This window comes from Mustela lutreola, chromosome 4, assembly GCF_030435805.1.
Source record: "Mustela lutreola isolate mMusLut2 chromosome 4, mMusLut2.pri, whole genome shotgun sequence".
In the NCBI taxonomy this organism is placed as follows: domain Eukaryota; kingdom Metazoa; phylum Chordata; class Mammalia; order Carnivora; family Mustelidae; genus Mustela; species Mustela lutreola.
In genome coordinates, this window is record NC_081293.1 from 79272287 (window position 1) to 79280948 (window position 8662).

Below are 8662 nucleotides of genomic sequence, written 5' to 3' on the forward strand. Positions count from 1 at the left end.
CCATTATGTATGGAGGACTATGGCATTAGCACAAACAACCAAATTATCATTTATTCAAGGTGACAAAGATTTTCCTCCAATACATTGGTTTAAGAAAAATTATTTCCACGAAGAACATTCATCCACTGTTTCATTCTTTGGAAGTACTCTGTACTAATGAAATCGCCTCTAGCTTCACTGAGATAACATTTAGTTCTGGACATCATATAGTTGTCACTCAGCACCTGGGGCAAACCATGCACTGGAAAAGATAAGAGAAGAAGAAAAGATTTGTAGGGTATGGACAGAATGAAACCGAAGTAGCACTATTGTCACATTCATGATCCTGCATTTTTCTAGCAACCTTTTTTCTAATAACTTGAAGCTTTTCATGAATATTTGCTGCAGAAACACCATGAGATACGGTTTATGAATGGAGAAGACATCAGGATCATTCTAACCCCAAGATTCCACCTGAGCTTTAGCTCCTGATCCCCTGACAGATAACTGTATGAGAAGGAAAGGGGTAGCAGTCATGCATGGAGCACCTCAGAAGCCCACATGTTTCCTCCAGGATCACCTCAGTTAACCTCTCCCCTGTGAGGCAGCTTCTGGGAGCATTTTATGGATGTTCCCATGGGTCAACAAAATGACCCAAAGCATTCTGCCTTGAGGATATTGGAAGACTAATGAGCTCCAAGTGAATGCCTATTCACTTCTCCATTCATGCCTACCCCTCAAATGAAATATAAGAGGGGTTCCTGGATTTTTCAGTTGGTTTAACGTTTGACTCTTGGTTTCATCTAGGGTCATAATCTCAGGCTCATGGGATCGAGCCCCACGTCAGGCTCCTTGCTCAGCCTGGTGTCTGCTTAAGATTCTCACTCTCCTTCTGCCTCTGCTCCTCCTCCCACTCATGCTTGTGCTCTCTCTTTCTCTCTCTCTCAAATCAATAAATAAACAAAACCAGGAAGGAAGGCAGAGAGGGAGGGAGGGACACCAAACTGCCATTTGGGGAAGGTGGAAGGCAGACAGGCCAAAATGACAATGCTCTTGGCATTACAGAACAGTGATTTATAAGGCAAACAATATTCTGAAGTAGATGCCAATTCCAGAAGAATTAGAGGGACCTGAGAGAACACCCACACTGACCAGCCTAAGGTGATCTGGACACGTTTGTGCCATGGGTCAATGTGGAAAAATGGTATCACAATGTCGAAACATGGTATTACGGTGCCAAAGGCACGGGCTAGTGACTCCTTTCCACCCCTCAACAGCTCTGCATGTCCATAAGCCCCTCATACAACAGTTGCACAAAGAACTTGCAAAATTTCCTCAATAAACAGAAATCTGGAATTGATGAGATGATTTACTATCAAGCAGAAATAGGATTTCATGATGGAAAATGAAATATTTTTTAAAATTACACTTTTGTCTTCTTTAGTAGATTTTTCAGATTGCCACTATGAAACCTTAAAATGGCTTTAGACCTTATTTTCAAAACAGGAACGTTTTTAAAGCATTGTTGAAATAGAATTGATTTTTTCCAGCTGCCAAAGGAAAGTATATGATCTTCTCCTTATCCCTTTGTTTTTCTGTTTTCACCTTGAAAACTGGAACCCCCTCCTCTTGAAGACTAAAGCATTGTGCTGACCAAAGCAGAAATCATTTAAAAAAAAAAAACTCATCCTTTTTAATATTATAAGCTTATGGCTATTATAACCTTTTTTTTTTTTTTTTTTTGGCTTGTCAGAAAGCTTTCCTGTGTTATTCCACGTCCTCAGATGTGGGAACAGGATATTGTATCAAACAGCCCCTCAAGGAGACAGGACATTCATTACCAAGATAGGAAAAACCCTGGCCTAATTATCAATTAATCCCAGTCCATCTTTGTTCTAGAAAAGCAGGAGGCTGTGAAGGTCAGAGAGCATGGGTATTTACAACATCGTGTCCCTATTAAGTAACTAGTGACCTATTTCAACTGTTGAGTCCAAAGAAATATTTTCTGGTTTCTAGCAAATGCCTGGGGTGGAGAGACAATTTTTCTCATATTAATTTTATTTTTATGGCCCTCAGAAAATTCTATCATATTAGGCAAATATGATGGTATTTTGAATTCCTCTGCAAGGTCTTTCTATGACACCTGCTTCCTGTGAGGTTCAGCAGCTCATTACTGACTGGTGAGCAAGATTCTTTGTAAAGTAGATGACACCCCCAGGCTGACATGAGCTTACTGGTCCCCATCATTTCCATTATTTGGCAGATCCTCTAAAATAGTTTTCCTTTTGTTTTTCAAATATTCACACCATAGTTAAAGAAAGGATAATCAGTGCCAAAGTTTTCATTTGTTTTAGTTAAGACCAAAATCGGGAACAAATCTAATATTTGAATAATATTTTGTTCTTCCTTTCTTTTTTTTTTTTTAGTATAAATACTATATTTATTAAATATCTTTACAGTTTATTTAAATGTATTTACAGAACTATTCCTGCATAAGTTATATTTCAGACATCCAATTCAGGTCATTGCCTCTTGGGTAAGACAAATAAATGATAGTCTAAACAGAAAAAAGCAGCTCATTAGTATACACAAATTAAAATTTGTTTCAGTATTTAGCCATCTTTGCCACAAACTACCTGCTAACAGTTAAAATTTTGACATGGACACTGCCATTTTTTAGTTGAGAAATTCAATTTTGCAAAGAATTTTTTTAAATGAATAGAATCTAAATGCTTTTCTACTTCATAGTTTCAATTTTATAAGCAGATTTGGGGGATTTTTTTGATCTTGTGAAATTTGTTAACTGCAAAAATGTGATAGTTTCTAGGGAAATTGGATGCTATAGCTTCTAACAAAGATAGCTGGTATAAGGTGACAAGGAACCATGAACTTATTCAAAAGTACAAACATTTACAGCTCTAGCCAATCTTGTTTACAATCTCCAAAATGATCAAAACTGACTCCGTGAATTCCCACAATTCTGCCTTGTTACTCGATGTGGTAGGTTGGTGGTACTAAAGGTGGTCCTGAAGGCGACTGTTCTATCTGGAACAAATGCAGCTGCTAGAAGAGGACACTCTCCTATCATGCAAAGCTTGAAATCTAGTTTCTACTCTAGACACAGCCCACCCCCCAGACATGCATACCTGGAATGGATTCTTTTGTGATTTAGTACCTATCAACCATGTCAAGCCAGTACAGTAATTCAGGACAAATAACTTGTCTCCCCTACCCCCAATTCTTCTTTCAGTTTTTAAGAGCCCAATGGACTCTACTGCATTATCCAATCAGTGAAATTTTTTTTGTGCGCAGGCAGCTTAAGTTCACAGGAAGAAATAAGGTTCTGATATGTTTAGAGTGCACATTTTAAAACAGAATAAAATAAAAATTTCAAGCATGTGATAAAAATATTGATTTTTATAATACATTATTGCTTTATAAATATAGATGGAAAAGCTATAAACTTCACTGGTCTTTGATGCATCCAGAGAGGGATAATTTGCCATTTGTAAATTAGAAATCCAAATTCTTTTTGTTATAAAAGTCCATTACATGAGGCAAATGTGTGTGTTTTATTCTGCTTGATTTAAAATGCAATTAACACACATCAAGTTCAGAATCAGACCCAACAAGTGGTATATCACAGTCACACCCCACAGAGACTTAGGTTCTGTGACCTGGAAAATTCCAGTATGGGTCCAGCAGAGCCTCCAACTACTGGGAGTGGAAGGAGTGTTACTTGTTAAGCAGCACTCCAACTGACCACCCCCCGATCACTCCCTGGCAGTCATAAAATTAATTGTGTCACACACAAAGGACAGGGCAAAAAGAAAAGTGAGAAAATATTCTGTGTCACTAATCTATAGGCCAGGTCCAAAGTCAGCTCCATTGTGAAACTCAAATTCTTTTCCAACTATTTTCATATCACTAACACCAACATTGTCGATTTCTAATGGTCATTTCTCAAAAAAGACGAAGTTGATTAAATGAGTCATGTAAAACATCACCAATCTAGCTTTATAAAGATTGTGTTTGATGGGTTAAATGAGAGCAGAGAAAAGCCAGTGACTTGACCAGCACTGCTCTTACAAGGAATTAAATGTAGGCATTGGAAAATTAATGCAAAATATATCCAGATCATAAGGCTACATACCTCTGACCAGAAATAATTAAAAACCCAAACAAAAGAACTGAAATTGTCAGCCCAAATATAAATGTATTCCTTCTAACAAAACCCTTCTGGATGCAACTTTCTTTACTTTTTAAATACACAGAGACTGCAAACAGTTTGTGCAAAATAAATACCCCACCACTTGCCACTCACGCTTCCATGTTTTATCGGAGCACGATGGGTACTCTTTATTTAAACAGAATGTAACTCCACCCAGCCCTCCCTGCCCAGTCCCCTATCTCTTCTACCAAAGAATTCTGTTTTGTCAAGTTAGGGTAGTTAAGGCATTCTGACATGTAATTAAAGGTGATTCAAAATAGATATCTAACATTATGCCAATTTAGGAATAGTAGATAAATTACTGAACGGCTTACAAATGAATAACTCATCCTTATTATAAATGAAATGCCTGTTACAAGCATGATGCATTGAAATATAGTAATGACATGTACATGGTACATGTTAAACAATTTTAAATAAAACAAAAGCTTGACAGTTACTCAAATATACAGTACAAATTCACAAAACAAAAATCTTTTAAAACAAGTTGAGGTAACCTCAAACATAAGTTTTGATGCAATAAACCAGTGAATAAGTATCTCCTTTAGAGAAAGACACTTTCCGTATTCTCCTCCAGTAGATCCTCATCAGGTTTAATTGCATTCTCATCTATACACCAATGTTACCTGACTTATATATAAAACATGGCTTTAATTTAAGGATTTCTAAGTATATATACTTTTCTACCACCAAGTTAATGAAGGAAAAGAACTGACCCCAAAATATATATCTTTACAGCAGTTGACTTGTACATAAACCTTAAAAATAAGTTTGAGCTTGCAGATAAAGGGAAAACTGAATGCAGGGTAGTTTTATAAGGAAACTATACACTGCAAGATGGCTATTCAGAAACTGTAAACATTAAGCTTGATTCGGACCCCTAAATTTCTGTGTAGGGCAAATGCAAATGTCAGATCATCACCAGGAGTTTTCCTCGTGGGCTTTTGTGCTGCTGCCACTGCCCACAGTACTCTTTTCACACGGACTCCCTGAATTTGGTGCCTGCTCTACGGAAAGCAAGGCTAGTAATGAAAGCTCTGAGAGGGAGACTATGAGTAGCATGAACATCAAAACCCAACCAGATTCAAAGTTACAGCTGTCCACTCTCAACCTATTAGGCCTGTGGGCCTAGAGCTCCCACATAGGGATCTCCTATCAGAAAGCTGGGAGGAATTTCAGCCATAACATTAAAATTCCTAAGATTTGAGGAGTTTTATAATCTTGGGTAATATTTCCATTGAAAAAATCTGGTAGGGAGGCTCCCCAAGGCCTCCTGCAGAGGAGGCAGCCTTGGGGCCACAAGCCTATAATTTGGACTTATCAATAAACTGCCGGAACTTTCCTCATAGGAGCACAATTAAGCATCTTTTAAAAACCAGAAAAATATTTGCATCCATAGAACTAAACTAAATTTTTCTTCCAATTTTTAACAAAAAAGCTCCTGGGATGATGGTTTCATAATCCAGAGCAATGTTTTAGAGCAGAATTATAAGCCCCTGAAAAATAGGAGTTTATAATGAAAACTTAAAGCCACACCAATCATCATAACAAAGACTGTATAGTACATGTGTAACATTTCTTTTGATGATAATGTATGTTTCTAGTAGATGTACCATAACATACAATTTGTGTTAGACTTTTAAAATCCCTTTTACACACTGTAATTTTGAATTCACTCACTTTCAATACTTAAACCATTTTTAAAACATAATAGCCATTCTGGCATTGAAAACCTTCATTCCATCATAGAAAGGACAGTAAGAAGTGAAGGTCAATCTTCAAATCTTGATTCTCTTCAAAGTTGCTGGCAGATACGAGCTAGTGAATGACAGTAGTGGTTCTCCACAAAGATCTCAAACAGGTCTCAAAAAGACAGGCAAAGGCTTACATCACTGGCCATCAAGATCAGTGGCAAAGAAACAGTCCTGCCAGCAGGATCAGCACACATGGCAGGGGAGAATTTGGGAAGATGAAAGGAAAGGCCAGAGTTGATACCTAGGCGAGTCAGTCTGTATACTCAGCCACTACTGAAAGAAGGACGGTGATGTCATCAGGCTTTCCACCTCTCGCATTCAATCCGTTGTCACATGCAAACTGTGCAAAAGGTGACATATAATTTGGGTCATAGGCCAGCTCATGGGCTTGCTCAGCAAAGCTTCTTGCCGTCTACTGTATACTTTCATAATTTGAATTCTTTAATTTTTTTTTTTTTTTTAGCTCCTGAAGAATCATATAATCAGGCATGTTGTCAAAAAGTCCATCTGTTGCCGTCAGAATAATGTCTCCTAACTGGACATCAAAAGATGTGCTATCAGCAGCATCCAGGCTGTCACTCAGGACGACTCCTTCGGCTTCAGGTGGTGCAATTGAGAGCTGGAATGGAGTGTTGAAGTAATGCTGCTGCTCATCTGATCGGTGCACAACCTCACCACCCCTGACAACCAGAAAGCCTGAATCACCCAGGTTTGCTGTGTGTAAGCGGTGACTAGTTCTGTCCAGCACCACGATGCAGGCAGTACTGCTACCAAGCAAAGGTACTTTATTTTGCAGCAACTCACAGTAGCTTGTGGTGAGGATTCCGATGGGATTACTTGGGACGAACCGTCCGTATTAAGTCCCTGAGAACTGGGATGGATCAACTCCATAGTGTCTCCACCCTCCTTCACCATCTGCAACCCCGAGCGCGTCTGCCGAGCGGTGCCGGGCCACGAAGCACGCGTCGTCCCGGTAGTACGCGCCCTTCTTGAGAAGGCCCTTGCGGAAGTCTTTGCTGAAGCCGCAGCCGGCCGTCACCGGCTCGTAGTCACCGCCACCGCCGCCACCGGCCCTGGGGTCGGTCTGCGAGAGGCCGCCGAGCACGGCGCGGGCCACCAGCCGCCCATACGAGAGGACCGAGAACATCGCCGCCGCTGCCCGCCCCCCCGAGGAGGCGGGGGGCCCGGGGAGCAGGAGGACGCGGAGGCCGGGAGCCGGCTCGCTCCTCAGCCGCAGCAGCGCCGCCGCCGGGGCGCTCCTCCGGGCGGCGCAGAGTCGCCGCCGCCGCCCTTGCCCGACGCGCGGGGCCTCGCACACGCTCCACCGCGCGCACCGGAGCCAGAGCTAGGTCAGAGCCCGCGGCTCCTCCACCTCAGCCCAGGTGGGGTCGCGGCTGCAGCCACCGCTGCCGCCGCCATCTTCGGCTCCACTAGCGTGTTCCGGGACTTCCTTTCTTTTTTTAATTCAAATGATACTTATACAAATATTCTCCCATGGAAGGTGATTGTTTCTGCCCATAATCTGGATCATTTACACATTTCAAAACAAATAAATGGAATCTTAGCTTTAAGAAAAGTCTTGGGTTTAAATCCAAACACTGATGACCACCTAATGGTAGCGACATAAGCCACAGAAACTCTCTGAGTTGTGTTTATTCTTCCACAGAATAATGATACTGCCTATTATAAAGCTCTATGAGGGCAGGAAACTTGGGCCATTTTGTTCACTACCATATGACTGGTGTCAAGAATTGTGCCTGATGTATGGTAGGCACTAAATCAATAATGTTGAATGTATAGAACAAACAGCAACCATAATAATATGACCACCTTTGTATGATTTATTATACTAGGCTAGTTGATCAGCAATAGTATTTAACTCTCCATTATTCAGAAAAATTTTTTTACCCGGAAGAGAGTGAAGTAAATTGTGCTTCCGCCACTGGAGAATTTGGAGGGAATGACTTCCAGGGAACCAAGACCCTGGGATCACATAGCCCACATGAAAATCTATCCCCAGGAAGTAAGTACTGTTCACATCATCTTTTCCAGTTGTCAAATAACCGGGTGCCACTCCTCAGGGAATGATCCCCAAGCCCATTCTAGTAAAGCGGTCAGGACACAGGGCTTGAAGCAATGTCCAAATCACCCAACGTGTGGCCAAAACCATAACTGAAATGTCTTCCCAATTTCAGGGTAGAATTACTTATAAAGATGGAAATAAGAGAGCACAGAGACATCCTCAGGAGAAACAAACAAACAAAAAAGAATGAAGCCATGAGGTGGGTCTCGCTGGGTCTAGGAGTTTATAGGTAGAAACATGGTGCCCCTTGAATGAGTTTTGTCCAGCATCTTACCGCTTCTTGAAACTTCCGTCAGTTCTCTAGCTCATACAGAGAGTAGTGGTTCAGAATGTGCAGTGGACTCAGGAATCAACAGAAATCATGGCCCCAACCCCTCACCAAAAAACAAGGCAGCAGGTACCAGCACCTTGAAAAGTCTAAAATGCCTTCCTGAAATGCAGCAGGATGACAGCTTGGAATCAGCTTTTGATGGTGCATATTCTTCTATACATGTTGTTTTGTGGGCATTATATTTGTAAAACATTGGAATAAGGATCAATGAAAAGATATGATGAGTAGACCAAATCAATAGACCAAGAACCCCGGTTCTGTCACCGGCCTGAACCCCTGAACTA

General features: G+C 40.9%; 1 pseudogene; it reads right to left on the reverse strand.

Moving 5' to 3' along the window:
- Positions 1 to 2400: 2400 nt before the first annotated feature.
- LOC131829009 (protein phosphatase PTC7 homolog) lies at positions 2401 to 7265 on the reverse strand (annotated as a pseudogene).
- Positions 7266 to 8662: the final 1397 nt, after the last annotated feature.